Source organism: Leucopleurus acutus (genome assembly GCF_964270905.1).
Source record: "Leucopleurus acutus genome assembly, chromosome: 8".
Classification (NCBI taxonomy): Eukaryota; Metazoa; Chordata; class Mammalia; order Artiodactyla; family Delphinidae; genus Leucopleurus; species Leucopleurus acutus.
In genome coordinates, this window is record NC_139151.1 from 23,402,174 (window position 1) to 23,412,604 (window position 10,431).

General features: G+C 38.7%; 1 pseudogene across 1 annotated transcript; it reads right to left on the minus strand.

Moving 5' to 3' along the window:
- Window positions 1-777: 777 nt before the first annotated feature.
- Window positions 778-1,177, minus strand: LOC309964918 (non-histone chromosomal protein HMG-14-like; annotated as a pseudogene). Its single transcript has one exon. The product of its transcript is annotated as a non-histone chromosomal protein HMG-14-like (transcript).
- Between the last annotated feature and the right edge of the window lie 9,254 nt (window positions 1,178-10,431).

Sequence of the window (10,431 nt, forward strand, 5' to 3'; positions counted from 1 at the left end):
GTTCCGTCATAAGTCCCACTAATTCACAATTTAATATCATATACTGTATATACTCAAATTGTCAATCATTCACAGTACATTAACAAAGTTACTAGAACTGTACTACCACGACCAAAGATGTTACAGAACACACAAAATTCTGACCAGGAGAGCCAAGATCAAGGAGTGAGTGGTTTGCTTTAGGAAAAATTCTACCGAAAACAATATGGGAAGAGAAGTAATTTAAAGTTGGGGGTGGGAGGGAGGGATGAATTGGGAGATTGGGGTTGACATATATACACTACTGATACTATGCATAAAATAGATAGCTAATGAGAACCTACCGCAGAGCACAGGGAACTCTACCCAGTGCTTCGTGGTGACCTAAATTCGAAGGAAATCAAAAAAAGAGGGGATGCATGAATATGTACAGCTGATTCACCTTGCCACACAGTATAAACCAACACAACACTGTAAAGCAACCACACTCCAACAAAAATTTAAAAAAAAAAAAGTGTTCAAGACATTAAAGGCACAACTGACTCCAAATGCCATTTAGTATGCTTTGTATTATAGGATATAATAGCTACCCCCATCTGTGGAATGTTAAGCTGACACCGAAGACAATCAAAGCCTCCCATATTCAATATCTCACTATTTTCTGGTTGTACCAAAAAATAAACACCCAGCAAATGATTTCACCTTAAAAAAAAATTACCCTTAAAAAATTTTTAAGGGTAAAAAATTGGGGATGAGGGGGTATTCCCTCCTTTTTAAAAATGTTTCTAGAGCTACTAAAAAACTGGCATTTACAAAATAGTTGATAAAAATATTCCTCTGGATTGTGCAGGAAGAGAGACAGGGACCACTGATAGGACCAGGTGTGTGATATTAATCAGACTTGGCTTCTTTCTTTCCGGCTTCATCAGAAGCTGGGCTCTCCTCGTTTTTAGTTTCTCCATTTTCTGCAGGTACATCTTCTTTAGTCTCTTGGTTAGCCTCTTCAGTCTGTTTTTCCTTTGCTCCCCTTTTCCCTTTTGTTTGCACTTTTGTCTGAAGATTTATTCTTTCCTGCCTCCTTTTTGGGCTTCGTTTCCACTTTTGCAGGAGCCGGTTTAGCTGACAACCTCGCCGATCTCCTCTTGGGCTCCTCCTCCGCCGCGCCCTCGGCAGAGCTGAGCTTCCTCTCGGGCACCATGGCGGCGGTGAAGCTGCCACTTCCCGCAGCCCTGCTGCATATCGCGGCTGCCGGGCGACTCCGCGGAAAATGCCGGCGGGGACAAGAGTTGCTGCGGGCAAGGTGGTGGCCCGGCCCACCCGATCTGACAAAACCCGCCGGCCCAGACCTTGCACTTTCCTTCTTCTCTCCGGTCATCTTTTATGTTAGTCAGATCATCGTGGTCACACACAAGCGGTCACTGGTGTTATGACCTTTAGCATCAGAAGAGTCATTCAGGGGCAGTAGAAGTAAAAGTTAAAAATCACTTGCCACTTTCAGTAAAGGAAGAAAAATGTAGCTTAAAAAGACGTTTATGAAGTAAGCTAAGCTTTTAAAAATTTCTGTATGGTTCGGACTGGGATGGTGTAAATATACTGTACATCCATGGGCAATTATAAATTAAAACAGAGCTGTGAAATCTGACCTCTTTACCTACCTGATCATGAACAAACGTGAGAAAGAAAAACACTTAGATTTGAATTTCTTTTTTGATTCTTCTACATCTCACAGTTTGGCAGAATTGCTAATAAGGAGTGAAGTGTCCAAAGAGGTTGCCTCAGAAAGGCAGAGAAGCAAAGAGTCTGTATGATCCACACTGAATAATTTTGTCTCAAGGAATCAGATGTGCGATGTGCTGCCTAATTATAGGAAATGGCAAATTGAGAAAAACACTGTAGTCATGAAAAATCCCCAGAAGATATCTGACAATGTCCCAGAAATCTGTTTCCATTCCAAATGCTGCCAAATTCTTAATGTGGGGGAAATGCGAGAAGGAAATCAAACTTTGACTCTCCTTGTGAGTCATGAAATCAAACCCAATGGACAAAAGGCTGTTCTTGCCTGGGTTATGACACCAGCTGTCTGAAGGGACTGTTCTAATTATCACTAGTCTTATTCGTTCCAAGGTTATTTTTTTTTTTTTTTGCTTAAACGTGACCATATATGGACATGTTCCCCTGAAAACTGCAGTTAATGCATTTTCTTTCCCTAGGTACACAGCTGATATTAAGAAAGTATGCTGTGTTCCCTCCTAGAATCGAAAGGATAAGAGGGCATTGAGAATAGTGATAGAAATTTTAAATAACCGAAGGGAGTGTTTTGGAGTCTGAGGCACAAATGTCCCTGATTAAGCACTGAATTAAGAGCATTCCCTGGACAATTACTACTTGAAGGAATGGGCAGAACATCTGCAGAATGGGGGTCACTGTAGCAGGCTAGCCCATGAGAGCTTCAATATCCAACGACTAAAAGCAATTCTGAGATTGAGGACCAACCGTGTTTGCACAATAGAATCTTCTAGGGAATTTTTTTTAAAGTACTTATGCTTAAACTTCACCCCAGATCAATTATACCATAGTTTTTGAAGTGGTACCCATATATTTTAAAAACTGTCTAATATGCAGCCAAAGTCATGAACTATTGGATGAAAGTCTACAATAAAAAGATGCAATGATTTCTTAACTCTTTTTGAAATTCTGATGAAAGTCATAGATTATTCATTTTACCAGACCAAATTAACATAGGGAGATATATGGTTAGATAGATAAAACTAGGACTCATGAATACCATGAAAGATCACTCATAGACCTTGTAGGAGCCAATGAACCTCAGACTAATAACCACTGGTTAGAGTTCTAGCAAAGCTAGAGGCTCAGGTGGCATAATTTACCCATCAGCCAATGTGTTTATTGTTTACTTTCTTTGTTAAACACATTGGCCTGGAAACCCTTGGAGTAGGGTTCAAAAAATTATATTTAATGGATCTTTAGAGGGTTCACAACCTACTGTGGGATATAGGATATGCACACAAATACTTCACTACAAGGGAGTAAAAAGCACCCAGATGGTTAGTACAGATTAGATCTGCTCCAGTAGTTTAAAAGAACAAGCAAGTCCTTCCATCTGGGAAAATGAGGGAGAATTCCATCAAGAAGGCAGAATGATCATCTCAGAAGGCAAATGTCAAATGCACTGGAATTATAGAATTCCCACACTGTGAAGACTCTTCAAGAAAGGCCTGCTGACTCAAGGTGGGAAAGAGGTCTGGCACAGTTAACACTTTATGCCTTTCAGACAAATCTAGTTTTGCATGATTATTTTTTATCATTTGCACATTCTTCCTCACCCTACCCCATCCCCAAATAAACAAAAATGCTTGATCATATCTCTAAGCATTTTTGAAATAAAGTGATAACTAGTATTGATGGACAGTTTTTATTTTTTGATCCTGAATCTATACCTCTTCAAGCAGAGCATGAATTTGAGAGCTCACCCATAGTATGGCACATCTGTAGCAGATAGAACTACTGCCCCCATCTCTTCTAGTCTAACACTGTAGGTATGAAGTCTTCATAGTACTTCCAAATGTGGTTAATGTTTTTCACAAGTGTCCCTTAAAAAATGAAATAGTACTATCATTTTGTGCGTTTAAATGCATTTGCATTTCATTCAAGGGAAATGAGTTTTCTGTTTTAATTTCATCTCAATTCCACTTAAAGCCTAGCTCATTTTGTCATTGAACATCTTTTTAAGTGTTAGTTGTGCTAAATCACTCAATGGGAATTTGAAATTTGGGTAATATTTTTCAAGCTATGAATAAACTTGCATCTGCTGCTGATTCTCAAATCTATAGATTCCTTTCTCCGCCCCTAAGTTATATTATTAATTAATTTATTTATTTTTGCTGTGTTGGGTCTTCATTTCTGTGCGAGGGCTTTCTCTAGTTGTGGCAAGCGGGGGCCACTCTTCATTGCGGTGCGTGGGCCTCTCACTATCGCGGACTCTCTTGTTGTGGAGCACAGGCTCCAGACGCGCAGGCTCAGTAATTGTGGCTCACGGGCCCAGTTGCTCCGTGGCATGTGGGATCCTCCCAGACCAGGGATCGAACCTGTGTCCCCTGCATTAGCAGGCAGATTCTCAACCACTGCGCCAGCAGGGAAGCCCCAACATTAATGCTTTGTATTTCTCAAGGTAAATTTTCATACATTATTTCACATGATTTTTGTAATAACTCTACAAGGCAAATAAATCAAGTCCCATCATCTGTATTTTACAAACAGAATACTGATATTCAGACTTACCTGATTTAGATGTAGGTTTGGCACTGAATTAGAGTTAGAACCAGATCTTCTGTGTACTAGTCCAGTGCATTTTAAATGTATTGTTCTCACTTTCCTTGTGTCCATTTTGTTAAGGAAAATAAGCAAATTTATCATTTCTCGACACTGAAAAAATATCTTATAATTTGGTTGCCATATATATTAGGATATTCAAGCTGAATTCTACTAGTTCTAATGCCTATCATGTGACAAGCACTGGGGCATGTGTTTACCAATATTATTTCTAATCTTCATCTTAATCTTCACCTTCATTTTACAGAAGATAAAATGAAGCTCGCAGACACTAAGTAACTTGTTAAAGTCACATACCTGGTAAATTTCTGTCCTTCTTCGTTCTCCCTCAGGCTATGGCTGACTTGGCAAATCCATCTAGACTAGCCTTTCCTCTAGAACCCATGGCCAGATGTCTTACCAGATTCCCCCAAATATCCTCTAACAACATTATTATTGTTTTCATTGTCAAGACAAGTACTTATTTACTGTTTATATCTAGAAAACACTTCCTTAGACATTAAAAACAGAAATATGAGTGCAGTGTTTGTCTTCTAGAAGTTTAGTATCCAATAAAGGGATATAGTGCATACATAACAGCACAAAAATCAAACAATAGAACAACAGAGGGTCGCATTTCCCAGGTACAAGATAAAAGTTTCAAACTTTAGCCTGTAAATACCATCAAAATAGAAAGGGGATCAATGTAGACTAAGATAATAGAATATCTCAGAAAGGAGATAATATTTAACAAAAGATGGAATTCAGATAAGAGGAGAGAAATGAGAGGGAATTATTTGTAGGAGCAATTCTAAAAAGATTAAGGAAGTCAAGAAATATAGTATGTTCAGTGGATTCTAAGATGATTCCTTTGGTTGATTTATCTGTTAGATTGGATACGGCTGCAAGTAACTGAAACCTCAATTTACAGTGGCTTAAGCAAACAAGTGTTTGTTTTTCTTATATAACAAGATGTATAACCATTAGAAGGTGGTTGCTGGAACTGTTTCAGCAGCTCAATGATGCTGTCATTTAGCATGTTAGCTTTCATTGTTTATGTCTGCAGCATCATGGTCATGTGAAAGCTGCTGCCATTTGACATATCTGTTCTGATTTGAGGAAGGAAAAGTGTGGTGAGAGAGAACACATTAGCAGCATCTGCTCTTTTCCTCTGGGAGAGGCTGTGACATAGGGAACCAGATTGCTGTGCTTGATTTGGATCATAGAAGCACATTACTGTCCCAACTAAAGCCAGGGTTTCAATAGTAAGGAAAAAGGGGAAATTAACATTGAGTGGCTAAATAACAGTGTCTGTAGCACTTGATTATCAATAATAGAAATGTACTCAGTTCCTTCAGTTAGTGGCATTTTTTTGCACAAAATCGTGAAGCAGTAGAAAGCCCGGGTAACAGTCTCAACAGAGCAGAGTTAGAGTTCCTAAGGAACTGGGGTGTTATTAGTGGTACCACAGCATCCTTTTCACATAGCAGCAGCTCTAGTGGTTGGGTCATCCTTTAGTTCCTCCAGTAATAGGTGACGATAGCTTCCTATTTATGAATTCCATCCATTTTCTCATCTCTGTCTCTTCTCCTATTACTTCTGCTGTTTTTTCTCTATTACCGTGTAAGTTTCTGTATTGAGCTCCAATCTGACTAGAGTTGCCAGATGAAATACAGGACACTCGGTGATTTGAATTTCTGATAAACAGCAACTATATTTTTGTATAAATATGGCCCATGCAAATTTGTGATGTACTCACACTAAACAATACTGTGTTATCTGTCTGAAATTCAAATTTAATTGGGAGTCCTGTATTTTCTTTTGCTAAATCCAATAGTCCTAAAGCAGATCTATTTGGCTAATCACCAGTTAAGACTGTCTCTGGTGGAATACTTCTAATCTCATTCCACCTGATAGACCTCTGGCTAGCACATAGATAGCAGCCTCTGGCTTAGAAATCTATCCTTAGCACAGTCATCTTAGATCACTATGGTAGGCTTATGTGGGCAATGCATGGAAACATATACTTAAGGAATTTCTTGATTCTTCAGCTCATCAAGCCAGTCTGTGGGAACAGAATTCCCAGAGTACTGAGTCTTGTTCAACAAAAAAACATATTTCTACCCTATGCTGTTTCTTTTAGATAGAAGATATGCAGGTTCAGGTACGCTGGTTTCCCTCCATCTCTTTCACCTTTGTTTGTATCAGTCAAAGATTCCATAGCATCTTTTTTTCTAGGCACAAAATCAGCTTATATTCCAGCAGGCATTTGTTGACCTCTACAATGGGTAGGGTGTGCATAGAATAAAATGTTTTCTTTTGCATTATGCACATAATTCCCTCTAATTTCTCTCCATTTATCTGAATTCTGTCTTTTGTTAAGTATTTTCTCTTTTCTGAGAGAGCCAACAATATCTTCTCTGTGCCAAGAATACATGGTAGATGCTGGATTGGACAAGTAGGAGAATAAGACATAATCACTGAGCTCAAGGAACCCTAAAATCTACCCTAACTGATTTCAGTTTTATAATCTAATTACACAATCTTATTGTCTAATCTTGTCATTCTCTCTCCTGTTTCTTTTTTTTGCTTTGATCTAGAAGTATAGATTTATAAACCATTGATTCTTAGGTTTCAAAAATATCTAATGTAAGAAGGAAGCATCTTTAGAAATCCCATTTCTGACTGGCCTTCCAGACTAGATCAGTGTTTTACTCATGTTCTTTTTGGTGTTCATTTCTCTGCATCATCTCTCTTTTTGCTCCAGGACTGCTGATACCGATAATACTTCTACACCAAAAGCAAAAAACCTTAGCTCCCACAGAATTATAATCATAGAATCAAAGAATAACAGTGGGTGCTACAATGAGTTCAACTCATCCTATTCTCTGCCCAGTACAGAAGTTCCCTTTCAGTCTCTCAGACAGGATTGTTAAACCTCTGTGTCAACACCATATCATGTAGCCTATTAGGTTTGGAAATATTATCAAATTACAATAAATCATTTCTTATGGTGGGCTGACATTTTCCTTTTTCTAACAGTTATCCTTTCATCCTCAGAATGTGTGCAATCGTTCTGTCCTATATAAGCCCTTCTTACATTAAAGATGCTCATCAAGCTCCTTGATCAGGACTCCTCCATTTCCTCCCTTTCTTTGACTTTTCCTTATGTCAAAATGTCCAGATTCTTCCCCATGCTTGTCACCTTTCTTCAAAATGACCTTCAGGGGCTTCCCTGGTGGCGCAGTGGTTGAGAGTCTGCCTGCTGATGCGAGGGACAAGGGTTCGTGCCCTGGTGCGGGAGGATCCCACATGCCGCGGAGCGGCTGGGCCCGTGAGCTATGGCCGCTGGGCCTGCGCGTCCGGAGCCTGTGCTCCGCGAAGGGAGAGGCCACAACAGTGAGAGGCCCGCGTACCGCAAAAAAAAAAAAAAAAATGACCTTCAATATTATTTATTGAGCCCCCAAATGTAGAATACAAGAAAGTGTATCACTACATACTCTGCCGCAGGAGTGTCACCTTGTAATTGCAACTCTTACAATTGGTTATAATGAGGAAAGTAATTTTTGAGCTCCAAAAATTTTGAGTCTAATTTTTCCAAAAATTTCCAAAATTTTTTAATTTTGAGTCTAAATTTTGAATCTAATTTTTCCTATGTGTTAGCATGATATAGAGGAGAGAAAATGGCTTCTAGAACTAGTCTGATCTGCGGTAGTATTTGAACTCTTTTCTTGAGACCTTGTACACGTTTCTTTACCACTTATAACTTCAGTTTCCTCTTCTATAAAATGGAAGTAATAAAACCTATCTCCTATGAGAATAAAGAAAAGTATACTAAGTGCCTTGAAAAACACTCAGTTGGGGCTTTGTAAATCATTCTTGCTTCCTCTACTTGGGGACCGCAGAATAAAATGGCATACCCATAGAACATCACGGGAAAAAAAAAACCTTGCTTTTCCTATATTTTTGATTTTGATAGGAAAGTTCATGGTTAAGGATTTTCTGCTCATTCTGCTGATTTCAGAGCCTTAAAAGGCAGGTTTGTGGGTCTAGTAGTCCCCTATGATTGTTGTCCCCACTTCTTATTCATGACCATTAATGCAATGTGCCCTATTTAGCCGGAGATGCAGCTATTTTCCAGTCCTGCAGAAAATCACAGAAGGAATTATTTTCCGTAGCTCATTTCTTTACTTCCCCCGACATGATTTGTTTCAGCAGGCATTAGACACAAGGAAGCAGGATGATTGTCATTTCCCCTCTCACTTGAGGAAGCAGTATATGTTGCTTCCATGAGAATTGGTCACTACAGGTAATAGAGGCAGCATACCAGTAACTAAATAGTAATGGGATGACAGCCTCAGCTTTTTAAATGACTGTGAAAGCCACCCTGGTTATTTTCTTAAAGGAGGTGAGATGTAAATATTCTAGCACATGTTTTGCATATCTGTGCTGAATCCAATCCATTTTTAAATTCAAACCATTTCTTTTTCTTTTTATTTTTTTTAATTGGGACTGAGGGCAAAAACTCAGGACCTGGTGAGGAAGGGTTTTTTAAATTAATTAATTATTTAATTATTTTTGGCTGCATTGGGTCTTCATTGCTGCGTGTGGGCTTTCTCTAGCTGTGGCGAGTGGGGGCTTCTCATTGCATTGGCTTCTCTTGTTGTGGAGCACAGGCTCTAGGCTCATGGGCTTCAGTATTTGTGGTCAAGCCATTTCTTATTGTATATTTTAGTGAATCAAAGTCTCATTTTTTTTCCGCAGAGATAACATATCTTTAAACAATTGTGCATTATGTAAAAGGAAACCCTATTATCCTATGCATGTCATCGTGGAGCATGGTGAAAATTATCCCAGAGCCTGTGTTAAAGAAACAGTATCTGAAATGTGCCTAAATTCCCTAGTGATGAAATTTGCCGGCTATATTTTGATAATATCAGTGAAATTTATTTGATCTCCACAATCTCTTCCTCTGGGGAACAATGTAGAACTCCCTTTTCCAATTCAGAACAGATCCTGCTTTCACTATGCCAGAATGGAAAGAGTTTGAGGGCTGTGGTGGCCACATGGTGGCTCTGGGATTTGTGCCAAAGCTGTGCCTGGCATGGGACTATGACAAAACCCTGTTCATTTGGGATTCAGAACACAGGAGCAAGAAGATACATTTACCCTCAGGCTGTTCCTATGTGACACTAAAACAGCTAGTCAATCCAGTAAAAAATATAGCCCTGATGCTTACTTGTCAACAGGTTGTCCAAGCCCCTGTCACATTAGAGCTGGACTTGGAAGACACTCAAAACTTGCGTATGAACTATTGGGCACAGGGGACTATTTTCTGGCTGAATATATTGTCCTAATGACTTGAATGCCTTGGTAATGAGCAGTTTAAAAGTGTGTGCAGACTGCTAAACACTGCATGCATATTTTCTCTTGCCTGTTTTATCTTCTATGTGTAAGGCAGCATGGATTATGGACAGAATTATGTCTGAATCCTGACTCTAGTTTTGTCACTAAAAGGCTATAGGCAGCTTGCTTAATCTGTCTGAACATCATTTTCTCAATCTGTAACATGGACATAATGATATCTTTATGACACCTTTCTCTTAGGTTTTGAGGATAATATATATCATATATAAAAGATGTATATATGATGATAGATAATAAAGAATAATGTTTATATATACAATAATAATATATAGGATAAAATATGTTTAGGAATATATATAACATGCATATATATGTATATATGTGTGTGTATGTGTGTGTGTGTATATATATATATATATGCAAAACGCATAACAATATGCTTAGCACACATTTAAGGTACTCAAATTTTATTTCCTTTCCAAATTCCCTTCTCAGATATCCATAAATGAACTATAGTGGACTCATGTCATATGTGCAGTTTATTTAACTGCAGTTTATTTAACTGCAGCTATAAGCACTCAGAAAAAGGAGAGGGGGAGAGACAGACAGACAGACAGACCGTCATTTGCCAGTTTTCATTTTACTTCTTTTAATGCAAGGCACGAACATGCACCACTAGAAATACTTGATTTCACATTTTCTCTAGCAACAAGGGAACGGCCGTGTTCTGTTTAATACGATCTCTGAAAAAGTCCT